This window comes from Agelaius tricolor, unplaced genomic scaffold (genome assembly GCF_023055355.1).
Source record: "Agelaius tricolor isolate 1412-34295 unplaced genomic scaffold, bAgeTri1.0.p SCAF_13, whole genome shotgun sequence".
In the NCBI taxonomy this organism is placed as follows: domain Eukaryota; kingdom Metazoa; phylum Chordata; class Aves; order Passeriformes; family Icteridae; genus Agelaius; species Agelaius tricolor.
The window spans coordinates 20,748,024-20,771,764 of NW_027269273.1; the positions used below are offsets into that span (position 1 = coordinate 20,748,024).

A 23,741-nucleotide genomic window follows, 5' to 3' on the forward strand; every position below is an offset into this window, starting at 1 on the left:
CCTCACTTGTATAATTTCAGATTTCCAAAATTGGTCATAATGGGTATAAAATTATGATCAACCTCTCTGGTTTTGGTTTATTTTTCTCTTGAGAAGTTTTATTTATCATAACAGTTCTGCTAAAACATTGCATAGCTCACTGAGAAGAAACTAAATTCCAACAGCCAGACATATATCAAGACTTAAATTTTGTATTTACAGTCAAAATTACCCGTGTTCTGGAGCATGGTGTAATAATGCTGTAAAACAGCATGGATCTCATCATGGATCCAACAACTGGGGTTGTTCCATGTGGAGAAGAGAAGGCTTTGGGAACATGCAGTTGCAGCCTTCCAGTACCTGAAGGGGGCTCATGAAAATGAGAGAGAGGGACTTATTATATGGGGAGATAGCAGCAGAACAAGGAGAAATGGTTGTAAACTGAAAGAGGGCAGGTTTAGATGAGATGTTAGAATGAAGTTCTTTATTCAGAGGATGGTGAGGCAGTGGAACAGGTTGTCCAGAGATGTTGTGGATGCCCCATCTCTGGAAGTATTCAAGGCCAGGCTGAACGGAGCCCTGCGAAACCTGATCTGGTGAATGGCTGGGAGGGTTGGAACTATGTCGTCTCTAAGGCCCCCTCCTACCCAAAGCATTCTATCATTCTGTGATTCTAACTTAATTTTCCTTTTTTTTTAACTACCTCAGTTGCAAGATTACTTGGAGGTGCAAATTCACAAGCTGTTGTATGTTTTTCTGCCTAATTTGAACACAGGTCAGGACGGACAGGTAACAAGAACATGGTGCTTTCTCACGGACGCAGGCCCTGGTCACAGAACTGTTACCTTTGTACCACTCCAGTTACCTACAGATGGCAGCAAAGATGAAGATTGAAACAATTTAATTAGAGGTCAGACTTCCCTCTTAGCTAACAGTAGATATTATAAATGCACATAATGAAGAAAAAAGTAATGTTTTAAAAAATTATATCACAATTAATTGCAATTTGGCAAACTCAACGAATATAAATTGACTTATAGCGAACAAATATGGAGAAAGGAGAAGCAGCTTCTTGTATCTAGGGCTGGATTTTGAAAGTATCCTCTCTTTTCAGTAAGAGTTCCTAATGTGGTTTTGGGACCAATGAAAGACTCTGCCAAAACCTCAGACAGGAGATTGGTTATACCTGATCTCTGACCAGTCAATAGCCTCAAGACTGATATTTGGAAAGATGTTGGAAAGCCTGGCTTGCCTTGTCCTGTTTCAGCTAGGGATCAGAAGGCTGGCACTGGGGCTTAAAATTGAAATACTCTATTTCTTTTTGATTTTTTGGCCAAAAGTGGTGAGATTCCTTCTCTGTAGTAGTAGTTGGTGCTGGTACTGGTTGACTTGCTCCAGAAGCAAATGTTACACCCATTGTTAGTCTTCATAGCTTTGGTATTTAATATTCTTTCAGAGCTCCTTCTTGAAAAAATGAAAATATCTGAAAGGTCCCTCAAAGCCTCTTGTTTCATGTCCTGACTGTCAGATAATAATATTTTTTCTCTTCTAGAGCCCCTGATTTTCTTCCAATGAATTTATTTGGGTCAAGTAATTTTCGAGTCTTTTCTGGGGGGATTTTTTGGGGGTTTTGGTTTGGTTTGGTTTTGGGGGTTTTTTGGTTTGGTTTTTGTGGTTGTTTTGGGGGGTTTTTTGATGGTTTTTTTGTTTGGTTTGGTTTGGTTTTTTGGGGTTTGGTTGTTGGTTTTTTTTTGGTTGATTGGTTGGGTTTTTTTGAGGGTCTGTACTGGGCTATGTGTTGTTGAAGTTCCTCACACTTTTAAATATTCATGTGTATAAGAAAATAATGAGGTGGCCTGTACTGCCAAAGCTGTTTCTCTTGTGTTAGAAATGTTCTAATTAATAGTGAAATAGGTTTGTTGTTAAATTAATGAGCAAAAATGGCCCCCAGTGATCTGCACCTTTCAAATTGTTAATTAAATTCTTACTGAATTCCTTGAACCCCAATGCCTTTATGTAAAACACAATAGGTCAAGGAAGATGGAGAGATTTTTTTCTGATGATCTGGTGAAGCACTTGCTCATTAGACTCTGGAAAGGTGGGAGAAGTTCAGATAAGTTGGGGAAACTAAGTTCAGTTCTGGACTCTTCTGCAGTACTAGAGTTAATAATAGTTATGTAATACCTATATGCATAATGAAAGGATATATCAATGAATGTCCTGTCTGTTTTGTGTCCTACTACAGGAAGGCTTCATTTACTATTTTTCCTTTTGGCATCAGTTTAATGATTTGGTCCTTGTAGTGAGTGAGACTTTTACTTTTTGATGCAGTATTTTCTTCCCATGAGAGTCATTCTAGATTCTGTAGATATATAATGTTCAGGTTTAATTTAAGGGCTTCTTGTTTATTTGCTGCTTTAACTCTATAACATGATTTCTATTAACCAGGAGAGATGAATCTGTTCTCAGAGAGTCATTAGTTATCTTCTCACCAGGATCTCTGGCTGTTGCCATACTATAGATAATAACAATCCAGCCTCCACTGGCATTACCAGAGCAGAACTATTTGTAGCTACATTATGTAATTCAAGCATCTTGTCAAGGGGTGAGTTTACTCAGTGTACATTCAATCTCTGCTCTAGCAGAGAGCTAGAACATGAATTTCTTTTGCGATTTGTTTTGTGTCAGTAGCAATACTGTGAAAGTCAAGAGCTGTGTTTTGTCCTCTGGAAAAATCAATCCAGCTGGATATAAAGTCGCTAAAGTACAGTCATTTTTGAAAGCCATGGGGTTTAAACTCAAACATGTGGATCTTGATTTTGGTTGTTTTCTGGTGAATTTATGAACCTCACATTCTTGGTTTCCGAAGACTTTATACTGCCTGGGATTTTAATAGTTGGCCTTGATTAGTGGTAATGTGCCAGACTGAGCAGAGAAGGCACTTAATTTTGTCTTGCTCAACTGCTTTAAAGAGGGATCTTTTCCCAGCTCTTTCTGGATTCCAAGATGGAAAGTATCTTGCTCAGATACGTGAACACTCTGACAAGACATGTTTTGTATATTAAATGCATATTAATTCTTTATCCTTTATTAATAGAAAATTTATTTAACCGTAGCAGATAAATGTGGCCTGTGTAAAATAGAGATAAGCACAGTAGCAGAATAGAAGAAATTTACTTCCTTAGGATTTTGATGGAATTGCTTTTTAGTTGGAGAAATCTAATTTTATTTCCTTAGCTGATAAGGTTAAATTTTTCTAGGGTAGAATATCTTAAAGAGCTTAAGAGCTGAAAATATTTTTTTTAATTCAATAACTGTGTTAGATAAAGCTAAAATTTGAATAAAGTACACATTTTCCTACATGTACCTCTCTGTATTGCTTATTGCATTGTCTGATTGTACTGATATTAATGAAGTGTTCATCATTTTTCTTTTGAAATTCCAACATTTCTGGCAATTTTTATTGTGAAAGAAAAGCTTTCCCAAACATTGAAAGCAGTCAGTATTCATTCAAACTGAAAGTTTTGAAGTAATAACAGACATTTGTTCCTGTTGCATATAAACAAGCTCATTGTATTTTGGTTTGGGTGGTTTTGCTTTAGGATCCAGAATCTATTCAATATCATATTTCTGCACATTGGTTGAAGTACATCATATGGCACATTCTGGAAGGTGAAAACTCTCTTTCCAGTAGCCCGTGCTGCTGGAAGTTACGGCAAATATGTGAAAAGGATTCCAAGTTAATAATGGTTTTTTGTTAAAAGTTAATTGCTTTGTTAGTTGCCAGATAGGGGCTGAAATTTCCTGGGGTGTTACAACCAAGCTGTGTTTGAATTACCACGGGAATGTTTGCTTTCTTGTATTGATCATCTCCCAGAGCATGCTGGCCTGGTTTCTGCTGGTGATGGGTTTCAAACCAGGGTGTTTGAATGGGTGTTTTAATGTATTTCTTATACTGACAATTAAATACCCATTCATTCTTCATTTCAGAAATGGAAGTCAGTTTCTTCAGCAGTCTATAATGTTGGCCAAGAACTCTCAGGTACAGAACTAAAATCTCAACGAAATTAGTTTAGAAACTGTTTTATTTTCCTATACCAGATTTTAAACATCAAACACCATCTTATAATCAAAGGTGTTGAAGCAACATCAACAGCTGTGTCTTCTGTTCCTCATTCCCTGGTTGTTTTTTTGTAAACTGCTGTAGGCATGTAACAAAAACATGGGAGATGTGGATCTTGGTTTTGGTTGTCTTCTGGTGAATTCGAGTTTTTACATGAAAGTGATAGAACTGGAATTTTTTTTATCTCTTTGCTTACATCCTCACGTGGTCGCTGTAGTTGGGTATGGTTTTCATCTGTAACTGTTAGCAGTGGGTACACTGCAGATGGGGATCTGAAGGTCTAATTGCTTGCATCATTTTTCACATAATTGTTCAAAAGAAAAAATTATCTTTCTGTGTTTCTCTTCCCTCTTCAGTGCACCTTGACACATCAAGGCTTTTCTACTTTATGGTGCAAAGGTAGTCTCACTTTATCTTTTGCCCTTGAATTTCTTCTCAATTTATTTGTTGCTGGCTTTATTAGTAGGGCTTATTAATTCTATGTGACATAAGCACAGCTGCTATGCTTAATCATACATTCAGTTAGCATTTTCATACTTGTAGGTGTATTGGGAAGATGAAATTGCTACTTTCATGCAGCACAACCAATCCTTGATTAATTTCTCCTGTCATTACTTACAGCAACAATCTGCATTCTTTGTATAGTTCTGCTGCCTTTCACCATGTTCAAGATCTGCTGTCATTCATAATATAGTAGATATGCAATTGTAGAATGATAAAGAAATAGAGGCTTTCACTTCGAATTTTCCTAGATTAGAAAATCATCCCACTGGCTATTTGTGAAATTTTTTTCTAGGTTTTTGTTTTTTTCTTCACTAGGTATCGGATTTTATTTTGTATTTTCTCAAAACACTGGGTAACCTAGGGGAATTTACCAGGCATTTTAGGACAGAGTTGTCACTTGCGCTTATGAGTTATTCGGCTTGTCTGTCCTTATCCTAGCTAGATGTGATGTCAATCCTCTCTTTGCAGCACATCTTCATAAATCAAAGTGATTCTAATATTGAGGAAGAACACATAGATAAAGCTGCTGCAAAAGGATAATGACTTTTGTCTCTAGGGTGCAACTTGTAAATGTGTCTCTGCCTCTTAAGAAAAAGAAAGGCAGATTAAAAACAATAGGTTCAAAGTGGTGGCAGAGGGAAGTGGAGAGAATTGCTGTGCTGTTCTCTCATTTTTGAGGAGCTAGACAGACACTACATACTGAAGATATCCTGGAACAAAAATCCCTGAGGGGTAACACTGCAAGCTTCAGATCAGTCATTATAACTCAATCTGCTCTTCCTTTTTGTTGCCACTAGCTTATTATTTGAATTACCTTGGGGATGTTTGCTTTTTTCTCTTCTGGCCTTGTCCTAGCCCATGCTTACCTAATTTCTATTAGTAGTGGGTTTCTCCTGCTTTGAATGTCATTTCTGACATTCAAAGCAGGAGAAATCGAGCAAATGAGCCCCACTTAGGAGGTGAGAAAGAAGCCAAGGCTTGTCTTGGACCATATGACGTCCCAGCCTTTTCACCAAAATGTAGAAAGCTGAAGAGTTTACCAGTATCTGTCTCCAATCTGTCTAGAGGGACCCGTTTTTAAGCCAGCCTGATCAATGCTGGTGGGAGACCTTGTTTGCTGAGCCAGCAGAGAGGCTGCAGCAGGGTTTGGCAGCGCAGCAAGCCAGCTTCAGCCCTTCCCTTCAGCTCTGAATGCTTCCCAGTTTTTCACTTTGAAGTCATTGCCACTTGTTTGTGTCACTCAGTCAAGGGAGGCTAGATCACTGGGTATCTTGGCTCTTCATTCCATTGATGATTTCTCAATCTTTTTCAAACAGGTTTTGCTAGAAATTGATAAGTGGAGGTGAGCAAATAAATTTGAAATGCAGGCTTGTTACTAAATTGGTAGGATTAGTAGGTCAAATACTAGCCATTTATTTTGAAGAAAATAATTATTAAAAAAAACCCACCATCTATCTGCCTTTTTTAGGTTTCATTTGCTCGTGCATTGTAGTATGTGACCACAGAGCTGTCCTGTAAAATACCCTAAATGCAAAACCCTGGAGTGCTAAATTTCTGCCATTATCATTCTTCCCTAATTAGGTGCATACAGGTATCACTGTTATTACTTCATTCAGTTTGAACCCCAGTTTCTTTTCAAGTCAAGGGTCAAAGGAGAAAACCAGGAAGCAGGAGATGCTTGTGTTTTGGATGAATCAGGTACTACTACCAAGTTGTCAACCATCTGGTTGGTGACTTTTCTTGAGTTTTTTAAATCAAGGCAGTTTTGGAAATGTGCAACGTTGATATCATTGCTTCATTTGTTTCAATTATTGCACATTAAAAGACAAAACATCTGCACCAAACACCATCTTAGAGCTTTTTATTGGTAATAGCAAAGAATTTTTCAGATAGCTTATCAAACCTAAAAGCAGTGATATAAAAAGATTGTAGAAATTTATTGTTAAGATCAGAGTTTCATCAAAATTATTGAATATTACCAGCAGTTAAATAAAGTAGCCTCATATTATCTTAACATGCTGGGCATTATATGTCCATTATAACTTGTAAAACTGGGTAACAGCCTTTCCCATCTCCCTCACTATTTTAGCATAGGCAGAATGTGAAGACAGAACCACAGAAAATACCAAACCACATGTTGGCAACTTACATATAATGAAAAAGATTTGTTTATTTTTATGTATGTAAGGGGAGCTTTTTGGATTTTGTTTCAGTGGATTAATTGGTGGGGTTCCCAGACTGCCCATAAGCAGGGCAAGGCTGGCTTTGGCTGAAGGAAATATAACACCGGGGTAACTCTAGGGCAATGTCCTACTTTGTAACAGCTCCTGACCTTCCCAATTACATCTGGCCATAGTGTAAGTGCTTTTTTCACCAGCGACTTCGTTTTCTAGCAAAGGTGTCTAATTTTTGCGGTAAGATAAATACATATATATATATATAAAATGTACGTCAGAAATTACATTTTATAAATAGACCATCCATAAAGTACAGCTACAGGCTTTTTTATACTTGCAGCTATTCCAACCTGTAGTAATTATCTCTTATGCATTCAGACCCTGCTGGAGGTTTTCATTTTATCCAGGAATGCTGATAAAATTTAATGGCTAATTTCAACTGATGAGCTTTGTGAGGAGAAATATTTGATTTAAAAAGTGAGGAAGGTGTCATGCTTTTCCATCTGTCCCATTCAACATTCAGGTGGTCAGAGCATTTACCAGTGAGTGGGGGAATTGGCATTCTGAAGGCAGGAATTGAATTTTTGTTGTTGGTAACCCTTGAGTTCCTAAATCTGTGGTTTGAATCAGCAGAAGGAAGCTGGTCCTCTCCTCCTCCAGGTGAGCATACTGAGTCACTCACAGAGAACAGGGTTCTCCCACCATCATGAGTGCTGCATGAGCTTTTAACTTCAGCAGTTGCTCTTGTTAAACATCTCCAAGTGGAATAAAAGCTTCATTTCTGCTTCAGTGGGAATCATGGCCTTCTACTTCCTCACCTCAAGAAAATAAAATAGCCCCCACTGCACTTTTATTTTGATTTATCTTGGGACTCCACCTGTACTTTGTCCAGGTATGAGGGTCCCAACACAAGAAGGACATTGACCTGTTGGAGCGAGTCCACAGAAGGGCCACTAAGTTGATCTTGGGTCTGGAGCATCTTTCCTATGAGGACAGGCTGAGGGGCTACAGGACAGCTGGAGAGGGACCTTTGAGAAAGGTATGAGGTGATAGGACAAGAGGAATTGGCCTTAAGCTGAGGGAGGGAAGGTTAGGTTAGATACTGTGAAGGTGGTGAGACACTGGAATGGGATGCCCAGAGAAGTTGTGGGCTCCCCATCCCTGGAAATGTCCAAGACTGGGCTAAATGGGGCTATGAGTAACCTGGTCTAGTGGAAGGTGTCCCTGCCCATGTCAAGAAGTTTGGAACAAGATGAATTTTAAGGTCCTTTTCAACCAAAGCCATTCTATGATTGTGTGATTTGATAATAATCTTTGTTTTGTGTAAATCTTATGATTTGTTAGCTGAACCAAATATTCATCATGCTCAGCAGTCATGCCTGAAACCCTCCCTCCTACTCACAAGCCAGGTGTGAACCATGGACAAAAGGGGTTGAGAATGGGAAGGTATTCTAAGAAGTCTGGTACATCTAAAAACTAAATTACCATTCTTCTTCGTGTCTCAGTGTGCAAGTTGCCTGAGCAATGTGCAAAAATAACAAGCCAGAAATACTTTATTGGCTGAAAATACAGAGAATACTGTGAAAGCCATGCTGGAAAATTACCCAGTTATTACATAGAACTACTTTTTTATTATCAAACTCTGAAAATTGCATGTTTTTATCCTTGTATCAGCACTACAGTCTCCAGGCTGCATTTAGCCTTCAAGCCTTCATAAACCTCTGCCCAAGCCTGGATTCTGAAGCACTGAAAGGGTTCTTTTCTCTGGAGTAACTGCCCTCTCTCTCTCTGGGGAGCTCTGGTGTGGGGTCAGACTGGGAGCTCAATAGCCACTAAGTGGAGCAGGCAGGGAATCTCTGCATCCCACACTCATTCGCCCTTCTCATCAGGTGTGGGATTTATTTCCTCATGCCAGTTTGCTTTCTTGTGTGAGAGAAAGAAGCCTTATCACCAGTTCTTACTGTTACTTTTTAATATTCAAGTCCACATCCCACACTGCATAGTAATTCTGTGTGAACAAGCAAGATTTAAGGCATTCTAAAATTTCCACTTCTATAACATATGGGAGGGATTTGTATATATGATTTTTTAGTGGGTATTTGCAAGAGCCATACCAGTCAGTGAAAATTTATGACTGCTTTCTAGGCCATTTCTTCTGCAAAACTCTCCATTGAGTTGCAGATAATTGAAAAAATAAGTTTAATTGTTTTTTGCAGATTTTGTTAGTAGAAAAATCTTTGCATTTCAAGTTCTGGAGGAGAGCATGCCTATGGCATTTTGTAACTCCATCACTGAGCTGTTTTGACTGTTTTGCACAAAATCATGTTTAGATTTGAACCCAACCTGGATTTAATGACTTTCGGTTCTCTGTTCTACTCATTAACTGGGGCCTTTTTCATCTGGGTAAATGAAATAGAAAGCTTTGAAAAATACTATCTTGAAAAATATATATTTGGAGCTTCAGTAAGACTTTGAATTTTTAATATGCTGAAACATTCTAAGCTGAAAATAATCCATTTTTATTATAAAGCTTTGAGCAGTTCTGCAGAGATAGGTGTTGAGAATGCTGTGTCATTTGCATTATGGTGCATATCCTGTTAAAGTACTTATTCAAGCCCATGAAAATGTTCACTGATTTCAGAAAGCTTTGGATGAATCCCATACTTGCCAACTTGTAAAAATGCTGTCATTACAGAACTCAAGTTTTGACTGTAGGAATTTCAGTTTGACAACTTGATTGGCAAAGACTTTAATACAACTATTTATATACTCAGTGGTTTACAAAATATGTTCCCCAAACTTAACAACTTCATGATTCTTTCCTTATTTATGGAAATCATAACTTTGTGCATAGAATTGCAATCTGCACAATGAAAAGGCATATTTCAATCTTTATTTTCTAATACTTCTCCCCTTTCTCAAACTTGGATGTTTTGCAAATGTTTATATAAAGCACAGAGCACACCAAAACCACAGAAAGCTGTTATCCCCTCTGTATATTCCCAAATTGCCTTGTTATTAAGTTACCTCTTATAAATCCTTGAAACACAAATACTTTCAGTTTTAATTGAGGAGGTGGTGTTTGTTTTCAGGTAAATAGCATTCCTGTAGGTTTTCCCCTCTGCCTTGAAGTACTGTTGCACTGAATATTATGCCTATTTCTCAAGGAACCTCTCATTCTTTAGTGAACTGATTTTTGTCAAGACGAGGAAAGTAGATTGAAATGGGCTTATAACTCTCCAATCTGTGGGAGAGACCAAAATCAGCTGCAAGAACACTGTGGTTCTGAATAGACTATGAAGAAAAAAGAAAAACAGCATGAGCACTTTTGTGTGTTTCCCATGGGTATTTATGCAGCATACATTTAAACATTTTTACATGTATCCTGTTCATTTGAGAATTAATAGTATCATAAATTAGCTGCTCAAATTCTGTGTTTGGGCTTAACTGTGCCTACTCACATTCCAGTATAATTCCCCTGGTCTAGATGAAATTGTGTCTGAGATGAGTTTGACCATCCATTCCCTTCCAGGACTCTGCCTCCCTGGGTGCAGTTGCCCTGAGGATGTGGCTGCTGCAGGGGGTACAGAGCTGGCACTGATCTGCAGGCAGTGCCTTCCTTACAAACACTCTCTTGCAAAACTGTTGACCATTTCTGAATGTTTAGTTTGGAATGATGAAGGTGAATGAATAAAGTAAATCATTGTCCAGAATGTTTAATCTTTGCAGTTTCTTCAGGTAGGTGTTTGTGTTGGTGTCTCAACATGGGTTTGTATAACTCATCACCTTTAACTTCATCGCAATCACATTTTGGAAATACTTCCAAGACAACAACAAAAAAGACTACTCTTCCAGTCTAACTGGTTTTTTTATTTATTCTGAAATAGTTGGGTGTTTGTCCCCTACTCACTTGATCTGTTGCTGTTTTTCCCTCTGTTTCAACAGGAGATGAGGTGTTTGCCAGTTGTCCTCTAAAGTTGTTGAAGAACTTTGAGTCAGTCCAAGGCAAGAAATACTGTTGATAGGTTGGCACAGAGTCCATGTGGAGAGCTTGCTGGAGTCATGTGTATTGTCAGCACCAAGAGCTGTGATTCAGAGTATTAGCAGAAAGACATCTACTCAAAGAAGCACAGCCATCCTCCATCCTAAAGGTGCAAGTTCACACTAGGCAGGAACATGCCCCTAAGGCTTAATCTCCACATAAATCCTCACTTCAGTGTGATGGAGTGTTTGCCCCAAAGAGTGCTGACACTTCAGACTTTGGGATGTAAAAAAAAAAATTTAAAAAAAAATATGTTCTTAAAAACGCTGAAAGTATTTCCTCTGCAGGGACATACACAGTCTTGTGTTATAAATTTTTTAACCATTGTTAAATGTTTTCTTTTTTTAATTCCAATTCACCACCTAATTACATCTACCTTTTAAAAATAATAATGCATTCTTGAAGCACAGTAGAGCTTTCACTTAATGCTGGGATTTGCACATGGGATTTGTGCATTGTGGACATCAGACTACTCAGAGTAACCTGGTGTCTGGCACTCACTCTCTACTGGTTTGAGGGCTCTGGCCCCACCAGTGGTCTGGTTCATCAGCCAGAGCTTTCTCCTGGCAGAAGGCTCTGCCTTCAGTCCCAGTCCTACAGTGTCACAAAACTGTTCAAATGGAACTATAGTTTAATTTACCTTTATTTAATTTAGCTTTGTTAAAGGTGAGCTCTCTCTTCTTCAAGGGTGAAATTGCTGATTTTGAGAAGGAGATAATTTCCCTTGTTTATGCTCTTTCAAGTCTTCTGGTAACAGTCTACAGAGGAGGAACCCAACATTGCTTCTCCAGGATGAAGCCAAAGCCTGTTTGTGAGCTGGACTGGATTTGCAGCTGAAGGAACAGCTTCTTGTGCCAAGGCTATCAGCCTGCCCTCTCAGTAACAAGGTTTTTGTTAGAAGTAGTGTGTTAGCATGACTTGGCAATCACAGGCATGCTTCAGGCAAGCAAAAATGCTATTTCAAACTATTCTTGAGCACCTTTCCAATACTCTCACTGTCATGTCTCATTGCAGACACTTCTCTTAAAGGTGAGCACAGCAGCTTGCAAAGAGATGGGGAATGAAGCAAAAGAAACTAGAGTTTATGTTCTTTTTACCTAAAATTCCTGATTTTGTGAATTTAGTTTGCACTAGGCCTTGTCTGTGACAGCAACTGCCTCTGAGCCTCCATGAGCAAAGTGTATTTGGCTGAGCCCACTCCTCACACACTTCTTTCTGCTGTAGTCAGACTTCTGAACATTAGCAGGCAGATGAAAAGGGAAATGGCAGGCAAGGTAAAGTACCCCTTTCTTCCCCCACACAGTCCCAAATCCTGGGTTATTACCAGCTCAGTAAGACAGCGAGTGATCACAGGATGCAGAAGATTTCAAAAGCCAACTCACTCTCTGGTGCCAGGAAACAAAACAAAGCCAAGCAAACAAAAAAACCACAAGAAAACAAACCAAACAAACAAACAAAAAGCCCCACAAAAACTACCAAATGGAAATGGTTCATCTGCCACATGAGCCACAGCACATGAGAGGATCCTGTTCACCCCTCTGGTGCCAGTTTACTGCTATGGGCAGAGCATCAGCATCTTGAGCAGCTGATGGCAAGAGGCAGTATCTCATGCCAGTTGTAAGGTCATGAATACAGCAACAAATCTGCAAGGATTTCAGTAGTAAGGCCTGTCCTGTTTCCCTAAGGCTGGTCATGTTGCTAAATCTGATCTGATCTGTTGTAAATTATCCTTTCCTAAGCTCTTTTCCAACCTCCACAAACTTTTTGCAAAGCCAGATGGGGATTTAATCACTGTTCTGCTTTTTCAAGCTTGCCTCAGGATTAGTATTATAAAAATCAAATAGGAAGGTAATGAAAGTACATCTTCTTGGCAAGGTACGTCTCTGGGGAATCGTCAGCTAATGCCAAGATTAAACTCAAAGCTGATACATGCATGGTAAGTCTGGATAATACAATTTACAAAATGTATCAGAGCCTGAGCTTAAAATATGATATATTTTGTGTGTCTACCTTCCCTGAGAGATGAGTCTCTTGTGAACCACTGAGGTACCAAAGTCCTTCTTTCCAGACACTCTACATTAAATGGTGGCCATTAAATTCCCACCCAGGAATAGTAGGCTGTTACATCCACTGGTATATTGGGACTGGCAGTTGGTTACTAATGTCCCTAATACTTTCATCACAGCTGGCATTTTATGAATAAAGATACAAATCTAGTTCTGAATGTAACTCATTTCCTGCTATGAGGCATAAATATGTTTGTGGGAAATTAGATGACAATGTTCATTCCCATTCCAAGTGTCTTTAATGGGCAGCCATATAAAGATCCAAAGGTAATTATCTTTCCTATCTTGCACTTCACTGAACTGCATTTGCAAGGTGCCAAAAGAATGTTTCGTAAAACTTCTCAGTTAAACAACAATAATGAGTGTTCAAGGTGAACTCTCATTCAAATATGAAATTGCTGATTTGCAGAAGGAATGATTCCTCTGAAAATCATTATGTAAAGTCCAAATGATAATGCATTGCTTTATAAGTGGACTTTTAAGGCTTGCTGCAGAAATCTCTAGCCTGAATAAAGGTTTAGATGAAAATAACAAGTAATAATTCTTGATAAAATTCTTAGACTTCACATTATAATTTCTGTGGGACTCTTTCTCTAAAATTCAGGCTTCATTTTTGTATTCTGTGAGATTTTTCCATGAAGTAATTACAATTTTTAGGTTTCTTTTGATATTTTTCCTGTTCTTTTTTCTTCTCACAGTCAGTCATACACATTGGAGAATAAGTGCAAGTGATTTGATGGAAAATGAAGGGGGTTTTGTGATGAAGGAACTAGCCTGAAGCTCCAGAGATCTAGAAGGGGCTTCTGTGCAGGGCACCTGGCTCTGTATCAGAGCTTTTGTGTGATCCAGGGCAGGCAGAAACTGGCACCCAGGTGCAGCTGGGCATGGGGAGCAGACAAGGCACATTGGCCAGGGAGCCTGGCTCTGGGCAGAGCTGCTGGCTCCACACGATCCCTCCCTGCCAGCCAGGAGGTGCAGGAGCAGTCCTGGTCAAGCCTGGGAGCACCAAGCTGTTCCTGGTGTGACCCCAGCTGATGCTCACCCAGGTTTAGGCAGAGTCACCAGCATCCCACAGGCCTGCCCAGCCCTGTTTGCCTGGTGAGCAGACCCACAACTCCTGGGGCAGGTGTCACAGGTGTCACCTCCTCCAGCACCTGCAGCCTGTGCACAGCAGCACCCACCCAGCTTCAGTAGAGCACGGGGGTCCTTTAGCTCTGTCCCTTTCCCAGGAACTCAGCTCAACCACAGCAATGTTCCACTCACTCTCCACAGCTCTTTCCAAAGCTCCAGTGATGCTCTTCCCATTTCATTGCAGGTCCCAGACAACTCCTCCAGATGATGCCTGCGTAACTGGAGGCAGCCACCGACCTCTCTCTGATAAGGTGACTGTGATTACTTTGCCTTTTGGGTTTAGTACAGCCAACTCATTCCCTGGGCTGCATAGTTTGTGTGTGACATGATTTTTGCAAACATTGGTGTGCTTTTTTACTGCTCTTGTTTGAAAACCAATAGCCTTTACCTGGGAATTATGGTATGTTGTCAATTTTCTCAAATGAGGGTGCAACAATATTGGTAATTATTTACCCTACAGTACACTAGATGATCTCCCTATGCTTCAGTTTTTCCATATAAAAAAGTGAGAGCAGTACAGGGTCTTACAAAAGCTCCTGATACTGAAGAACAGCAGACTGTGGCTGCCTTTTTGCTTGCTGACTGATCAAGTTACCTCACCAGAACGAACCTTCCCCAAAAACATTACTTCTGGATGGAGATTATTATTTGTTTCAAGAATGTCTGTGTATCTGAAAGGAATAACAACACACTGAGTAGAATTAAGATAATGCTGAACTTAGAACAAACATAGCTGAGATTTCAGCTAGGCTGAGACTGTCTTGATGCCAGAATAAACACTCTAGTTTTGCTTTGGCCTTCCTTTGGAAAAACTAGCTGCACACACATGGCTGCCAGCTTCTGTTGGCCGAGTTGACATGCCTCTTACAACTACAGATTTAACTCAGCCAGTGATTACAACAGACTTTCTTTGCCTTTATATGGTTGTTTCATGTTTCTCTGCATCTAGTTCAGCCTACTCCCAATAACGTCATCACAGCCTAAGAAACAAATTTTGTGTTTCTGGGCATCGTTTGCAATTTCTTGAAAGAGTGTGGCACTGATGCTTTTATGCTTGAGGGGTGCTAAACCCACGACTTCTAGTCAGTTGTTGAAGGCTGATAGCATCAATAAAGAATTATGCTGACAAGTATTAGAGCAGCCCACTTCCCTCACAAGAAATATGTTCTTGATCACTTTCCCCCAAGACTGATCCATATTCATCTTCTTCAAAAGGATTATTAAAACATCAGACCTCATTTATGCATGGAATCATTATTTACCAAAATCTTCACCATGTTTAAGCAGAAGGGTGTTCATATTTCCAAAGAAAGTTTTCCCCAGGACAATAGTCTCCAGGACCATTAGCATTGCATTGGCTGAGTAAGAAACTGCAGCCCATGTCTCTATATATGATGGCTGGTTTTGCTACAACCAACATAATCTCAGGACTGTTTTGTTTCTTCATGCAGAGGGCAAATAGGGTCCTGAGTCTGTGAGAGACAGCATAATAATACCACAGACTTGCAGCCAGCCTCAACTTCTGTTGCAAGCAAGGTGCCAGGGTGCTAGAGTGCTGCTCTTGTTCCTTTTTACCAAGTTGCCTTTTGCCTGCCACCACTTCCTTAGGACAACAGCCCTTCACCTGCTGAGGTGTGGTCAGGTCTGCACTTTTTTGCACACTGTGACTCCAGCACAGCTCTAGGAACGCTGACACCATGAAATTCCCTCTTTGTAGTCACAGAATTCCCTAAGGAGGATTTAGTAGAGCCAGAACTAGAGCAGTATCACTCTAAGTGTGTGTGTTTGTGGTGGTGTGGATCCTCTCTGTGTCTGAGTTCATATCACACCTGTGTAGCTCTGGGATATAAATGGTCATTGCTTAAACATAATAGAAAAGTTTTATTTAATGTGATTTTATTCAGTGTAACTACCCAGAGTCAGTGGAGGAGAGCTGTGGGGCTGCATCACATGAGCAGGGCTGTCTGCAGCACCAGGCAGCACTCCAGCTCTTTGCAGGGGAGTTTGAGTTTGCTCCATCCAGAAAGTGAATCTCCTGGTGCACATACCAGCTCTCTGGAAAACTCTAGCACCTTACATCCTGGCTCATAGCAAAATAATTTTAATATATCAGCTGGGAGGATTGTATATTTTCCTACACTTGCTATGAATGTTTTAAGCAACATACAAATATTTTTCCTAAACAAAATCTATTTCTGGGGTTTTCTTTACTGTTCTTAGACTGAAAAAAACTTAGTATTTTCTTAGGGGACTGAAATGACAATAGGACTGCCTGTCAGAAAATTAGTCCCAGGGTATTTCCATATGTAATAGCTAGTAGGGATGAAAAGAGAGTGAAAGCCACTTTGATTTAATTTTTTGACTGTTGACTCTCAGTCCTGGGAATAAAGTCAGCACTTAATTATAAAAAAATAAACATAAAGTTGAACCAGTGACACTTATTTCCAGCCTCTAAAACCATAGAAGAGCTTTCACTGCTGACTGTCTTTTGAATTAATGATAATTGGATGTGATACTATTTAAATGTGATAATACTTTGCTAATAGGACAGCAGGAGAGATCTGTGTGAAAGTATAGATGGAGTGAATACTGACAGTCACAGTGGCAAAATGTAACCTCTTAAAATACTGACATTAAAGAGAAACTGTCAGGGGAGTAATTTTTTGAAGGACAGTCTGAGATGGTGTTTTTGAAAAAACAAGGCCAGGGCAATGGTGACGTGCCTCAGGGTTATCCAAAGTAGGTCAGGATGGGGATGGGGAGGTAGCACACAGGGCACACAGGAGAACTGCCAAGTGCCTGACCTTGCTCCTTTTTCTGAAGCAGGAGGATCAGCCTTCAGAAGTCTAGGAAATCCTGCCACAGTTGAACATAAATGGTTTTACACAGCATCCAGACAAAACCTTCTTAAATCTGCATATTGGAAGAAACAATAGGAATAATGGACCAAAAAGATGTACCTAGTGTTTCCCTTCACCTTCCCAGATGCAAAGCAAGGTATGTACAGGGCACATTCAGCTTCCCATTTGTCAAAGTACTACCTAAAAGAGACTTTGGAAGCTGTGTGGACTGAAATTCTCTATTGCATAGCTGTAGTTGTCCACATCTGGGCTCTGTGTCACTTTGAGCATAAGCTGCCTACTAAGAAATGGTACTACTGTATTGGGAAAAGGAGAGAGAAGAGGAAATGAGAATACCAGTGCCTTTACATCCAAGCTCCAGCAAGCAAAACTAACTGGTTTTGCAAACAACCTTCTTTGCTCTAAATTCATCCTAGGAGAGCTGAGGCAGAGGTCTGATTTCAGCAGCACCTGCATACTAAATGAGAAGAGACTCTGCTGTTGTTCTGTCCCATCATGAAGTCTCCAAATCAGCCCATCAGACATTTATTAATTAGCATCCTTATAGAGTAAATATCTTTATTTAGTAAAACATGAAAAGTGCTTTGGCAATCCCATTTTAGGTCTAATCTATACCTATCATTAGAGTAAACTTTGCACTGAAATTCCATGGGATTTTTGTTGATCTTTTTTGTGGGGTTTTATTAACTTGAAATGTGCTCAGAGGACAGAATTTTTTAGTGAATTGGATCCAAGAGCCATTTCATCATGCTCAAGGCAGTTGTTATCAGGAAGGATCATTTGTATTGGCAGTCCTTCAAAGGTTACTCTCTAACTGTGCTCAAATCAGGTGAGTCCCAGAGAACTCCTACTTGATTCTGGCCATGGCTTCAGAGTCTGCAGCCACACAAGCTAGAAAAAGACTGTTAAATTTTAACAGACATTACAGTTTCTGTCTGATCTATTAAACTTGGGTAACCTCTGATTGGTAAATACATAGTTTTAGACATCTGCACATAAGTAAACACAAAAAATCAAAAAATTTCTGATCAAAAAATTTCATCTCCCCTAGGACTTAAATGCAACTTTTTTAGTACAAAATTTGAATGGTTTCACCTTTAATGGATTGTAAGATGCTGGTGCATTTTGAGAAAAAACAGCAAACCTTATAAGTTAGCAATGATTTTTCTTTTTCATCTCCTCTCCACTCCTCTCCTCTGCTTGAAGGAATGAAAAATTTTAAAAGAACACCGACAACAATCATTTTGTACAAGCTGTGAGGTATTCTTAACTCTTGGCTGGGCAGGTGACCCACTGTTCAGCAGCCCAGGAAACTGGTGACTCTGCCTGTCATCAGATTCAGATTAAAAAAGAAATGGCAGTGCTTATCTGCACTTCTTCTACAAAATGAACTCTGTGGATGAATCACTTAAACAAAGCACCAGTCCCAGCAAATAATGTTGGTATTTAATTTACTGACAGTGGGTATTTAGCAATGTGCTCCCATGAGAGAGCGAGCTGTGCCCTTTCCGCCCTCTTGGCCAGGGCTGCTGCAGCCTCTCCAGGAACTTCTGCTTGGGGGCTGGGGAGTCTGGGGTGGGGAGGGAGGGATCTGGGACTCCCTGCAATTGTAACTGTGAGAAACATTCTTCATGCTTCTCTTTTGTGACCTTGACATCTTGGGTTTTCTGTTAAACAAAGTTGACTTGAAGGGTACAGGGGAAGATGCCTTGGGCATTTCGGAGCCCTGGTTATTGCAGATTCAGAGGTTCCACAGTGCTCCAAGGCACTGGCAGTGCACAGCTTTGCTTTCTGTGGGGAGGTGGATCTGCCATGCACTCCCATCTTGTGGGCAGTCTCTTGATTAGGGTGAAAGGCTGGAATCACATAGGTTACAAATGCCATCTTCCCCATATCTAGAAAGGAGTAACATACCAGAGGGAGCAAGATCTTTTCATATGAGGGAGGCCTCAGTTCAACTCTAAGATTTTGCTTATAGGAAAGAAAGGTCAAACATACTTGGTGGTTTTAGCCAACTTACTTTTACTTCTTTTTGTTTTGAAAATATTTAGCTCATCTTTAATATGGCTCTGTAAAGATGAGAATCCTCCTTCCCTGATATCTCCATCTTCCTTCCTGAGCATCAATTTTCTGAAACACATCACTTTGTCTAGCTTGTCACTGTCTGAATGTTAGTTATTCTAAAAATGCCCTCTTTGTGTCAGAAGGGATTTGGTCTGGCTGCCTGACAGAAGGCTGTGAAAAACAGCCCCCAGCTCTGTCTTGGTCTGCCTCACGCCCGTGTGGAGCCCAGGCTGTCACTACCCAGCCATCCCACAGAAGATGACAAGCTGCACCACCTTCACTTCTGAAAATTGCCACAGTCAAAGGGAAGGATGGGAAGGATTTTCTGCTTTTTACAGAAGCTGAACATGCAGCAAAATGGGTGCTGTAACCTGAACGTTTGCAGCACGCTATAGCTGGACAAAGATGTTGCACAGACCCACTCAGGGAGCTATCCAAAGATAAATGTTTGAACTGAGAGGCAGGCTCTTCAGGCACTCTGTTCATGTGCCACACACTGCATGCACTGGCAGCTGTCCCAGTGACACAATGAGCTAGAAATTGTGCTGCTCAGGTGCACGTGCTCCCATATTCTGAGCTAGCTTGGCATACAAAAGGTCTTTGTGAGCTCCAGTTCTGTGCCCATCATCCTGGCCATCCTCTGTAGTCAGAAGGAAGCATGTCTTCCACAAATTTACAAGTATTACCAAAGTTGGGCATCACCGTTACAGCTGTACTTTGGGAGAGTTTTTCTTAAAAACTTTTAAAACCTCAGCCTAAGAGATAGACCAATACTTTCTCCCTGCAAAGACCAATCCTGCAGGGCAGCCCAGGGAGAAATATTGCTTGTATAGGTCTTTCTTTTGCTATATTTTCTTTTTCAAAGATGTTTTTATTTCTTTAAAAATATATTTATGGTGTTCAAAAAGCATATCCACTGGTCTTCTCACTGGAGGTTTTTTCTACCTGGTGACAATGCAAAAGAATATATTCTGCATTTTTTTCCATTTTCTGAGGCCAAAAGAATGTAATGAAAATCATGACCTGAAGGATGCACCAAGATACTTAAATTCACTGGAACATAGGTCCCATTCAGGAATGTGTTTTATGAAGTATAAGAATATACTTTATATAGAATAAATCATTAACTAAAAGACCCTCTTCCTGTTTAAAGCCATTCCCCCTTGCCCTATCACTATATTTAGAATAAAATCTAATTTGATTTTAAAGTTGGAATTGTTGGAATGTCCACAATAGTCCTTAGCAAATTGCTCCAGCAAGTCAAATGGTCAAAACTATGCAATTAACTTCAGGCATTTACATCAGCTCCTATTTCTTGAATCTTGTCCTACGGATAAGTTCCTGGTCTTTCTATTCTCGTATTTCTGATCTCTGTGTAGGTACTGAAGAACCACAAGAGGTGGATGTTGGCAGGGACCTCTGGAAGCTGTCAAGTCCAAGTCCTCTGCTTAGAGCAGCTCCAGCCAGGGCTGGTGCTCAGGGCTCTGCCTGGCCCAGCTTTGAATATCTTCCAGGGTGAATACTCCAGCATCTCTCTGGGTAACTTGTTTCAGTTTCACTGCACCCCTCTGAAAAAGTGTTCTCTTATGTTTAAGGGGGGTTTTCTATGTTTCAGGTTTTGTCCATTGCCTCTGATCCTGTCACAGTCCTGTCACTGCAGAGAAGAGTCTGACTCCTTCTTCTTTCCTTCTCACCACAACTATCAGGTATTTATCAACAATAATACAATGTTCAGTTAATTATTCCCTGTGACCTCAAATTCTTTTTTAAACCCATTTCTTTCCCTTTCAATGACTGCTGCCTGGCCTCTCCGAGTTTGGACAAATTCATTCCCATTGCAAAAGTACATCAATTAAATCTTGTCAGCTTGTGCAGATTGAATTAAAGCAGTGGATTGTCCTCTTTACAGCTTGCCAATTTTCCATCTTCCTGATAAATTTTCATAAATGAATTCAAATTTTTTCTGTGTTTGAGATTTGCTGAAGTGATTCAAGTGGAGGACCATAGCAAACTTGCTTAACTCTTGTTCTGAAATCCATGTTCCTGGCTGTGTAACAAGGGAGAATAGTGAGAATGGAAAGAGGCAGAGGAAGAAGGGATGTTTGGATGGCTGAATTTGGTGAGGGGCTTGGAAGTTCACAATAATTTTCAGTCATTTATTATTCTCATTTGGTGATTCTATACTAAGAGCAGACTTTACTTGCAAGATCTGGCAATGACATAGTTACAACTTTTTAATACAGCTTTGTTATTCAAAAGAGAGATTAAGATAGAAATGAATTGACAGTCTACCCACAGTTGCACTTTACAATTCGTAATGCAGTACACGAACAGGAACAGTCTATTCTACAAGCTTGTTCAGGTTCCACAGATCTATAGATCTGTAATAGACAGGCCAGTGACTCAAGGAAATCCTGCTAAAAGATGCTGTAGTCATGGCTCACAAAAGCCCACTGAAGTCACGACCAATGAGTATGAGTCACGTCACTGTGAGCACCATGCCTCTCATCATGCACCAGGCTTTTATCTGGATTCTTTCCTCCTAGTGGGAACTTGAAAAATGCCTCACCTCCCAGGAAGATTGGTAACTGCTGATATGCAACCTAAGATTGTTGAACTCAGCCTGAACCCAGTTTATTTTTATTTCTGCAGAGAGGACATGAATTATCATTCTGACACCAGATCTGAGTAAGCAGATGCACTCCGTGTGATCACACGTGTTCTATTGCAGGAGGCAGCAGCTCCAGCACTTCCTCCCAGCCCCCTGCTCCTATATATATATTCCTGCGGGGCATGGGTAGGTTTGCATGGCACGTGGGAAAAGGATTGCATGCCCTGGGGGAAAGTGTGTAGGAGGGAATTCTTCTCAGACAGCAGAGAGTCTGCAGTTCACAGCTGAGAACGACCCTCCATTGATCAGCTGTCTTTGCAGCTGTATTTTTCAGTGAGTTTCTCTGTTGCCTCTGTTTCTCTCATAAAAAACAAAACGGCATATTTACCACAGGGACTGTCAGGAGCTGTATTAAACAAAAGCACGCTTTAGAAAAATCACTAATTTTAGAATGATCATAAATATTTATGCCAGACAGACCATAAACAGCACCTTAGAGACCATGCCCTGTTTATATAAATCCCTCCTAATTTAGAAAATGTTGAATTGATAGACTGAGACAGCCATAGCCAACAAATGCATATTTGAGAAAAGTGCTCTACAGTCTCCTGTGACCAAAATTTCCTCTTTTGTACAGTATTCAGCCTTTGTTTCTGATTAAACCTACTTATATGAGTTTCATGCCATATTTTTTTATAACGCTCTATTCATTGTGAGTTTTCACATTACAAAGTTTGCTCAAGGCCAGAGATTATAGCTGGCAGCAAGCAGGCAGGTCCTCCAGCCCTGCTGCCAGTCGTGCAGAGGGTTTCTGCCTGGGGCTGGGAGTCCCTCGGTAGGTGCAGGGCTCCAGGCTGCAAGCTCTGGGCACCAGGGACCACACGGGGCTGGGGCGAGCACACCTGCAGCTCCCACCCTCCTGAGCTGCTGCTGCTGCTGCAGCACAAACCAGGTTATTCATTTACAGCATTCAAGAACTGCTGGGATTATACATGGCTCAAAAGCACTGCTGTAACCAGAACTGTTGGGCTGCTGAATGTAGCTGAGAAAGAGCCTGGTTTGCAGCTGTGTTTCACAGTGTCCTGCTCCTGCCACTGTCTGATTCCACAGGCCCAGCAGAAGGCAGGAAACATAAAGGCAGTGGAGGATGGCAGGGCAAATGCACCTTAGAGCTGGATTGATTTAGAGCTGTTGAGAAATCATCATGCTAGAAATTATTTCTCTTAAGTGTTTTTAAACTTCTATCTTGGTCTCAGGCCATGTAAATCTCATTATCTGCCCAGAACAGATGATTATCTCTGGAAATATGTTCTGCCATCCACAGGTTATAATTGCAGTTGGAAGCTACTTTCAGATCTTTTTAGCATAAAAGGATATAATTAAATGTTAGTTCTGTACAGAAGCTGTGTATACAAGAAAACCATGCTCCTCATAATTTCCATTTCATTTCCCGATTGCAATGGATTGTGCAGCAGGGCTGTCCACTTAAAAATCATCTTTCATTATCACAGACTAAAGCCTGTAACTGTCATTTTCTGATCAAAAGGAGGGGTTACCCATCTGTGAGCAGGTTCAAAGCTCTTGGATATGGGAAATAAGGGAGTTGCTGAGTTTCAGAATCTTCTCCCAAGCCACTACTGGCAATGGCACTGGATTCCCCAGTGATAATGAAGCCACATTCCCCAATACAAAAGTATTATTAAACTAATATTTCTTATCCTGGTGCAGGAAACAGGACCCAGTTGACCCAAAATCTTGTTAATGAGAATTTATTTGCCAAATGTACTTGTCCCATTAAGATGGTTCAGTATTTTATACACTTGCATTATTGTACATTTTTCCCTGAGTTTGAGCCTAGTTTGCTGCAATAAAATCAATTTCATACAAAATGGGAAGGCTTGATGTGGGGAACAGTAGCTAAGGCCTTTGTGTACACAAATACCACTGCTGCATCTAGTTTTAGTAGCATGGATTGTGGGAAAGGGCAGCTCTTCTAGAAGGATTTATAAGTTCATGTGATGGGGGCAAAGTGCAACTGAGCTACAGTATGTTCTGCCTTCTCTCTCTGATATCCTCATCCTCTGATATCAGAGTATGTTCCACTGTCCTTGGCTATGCTCTGTGCCTTAATATTATGATAGTGTAACAACACTCTGAGCAAATTTACTTAGTTAACCCAAATA

The 23,741-nt window shown here is 40.3% G+C and overlaps 1 long non-coding RNA gene across 1 annotated transcript; it reads left to right on the plus strand.

The window, feature by feature from the left end:
* Window positions 1-13,333: 13,333 nt before the first annotated feature.
* LOC139595327 (uncharacterized) lies at window positions 13,334-20,654 on the plus strand. Its single transcript, XR_011681007.1, has 3 exons — window positions 13,334-14,273; window positions 16,846-17,019; window positions 20,563-20,654. It is a non-coding gene; the product is annotated as an uncharacterized lncRNA (long non-coding RNA).
* Window positions 20,655-23,741: the final 3,087 nt, after the last annotated feature.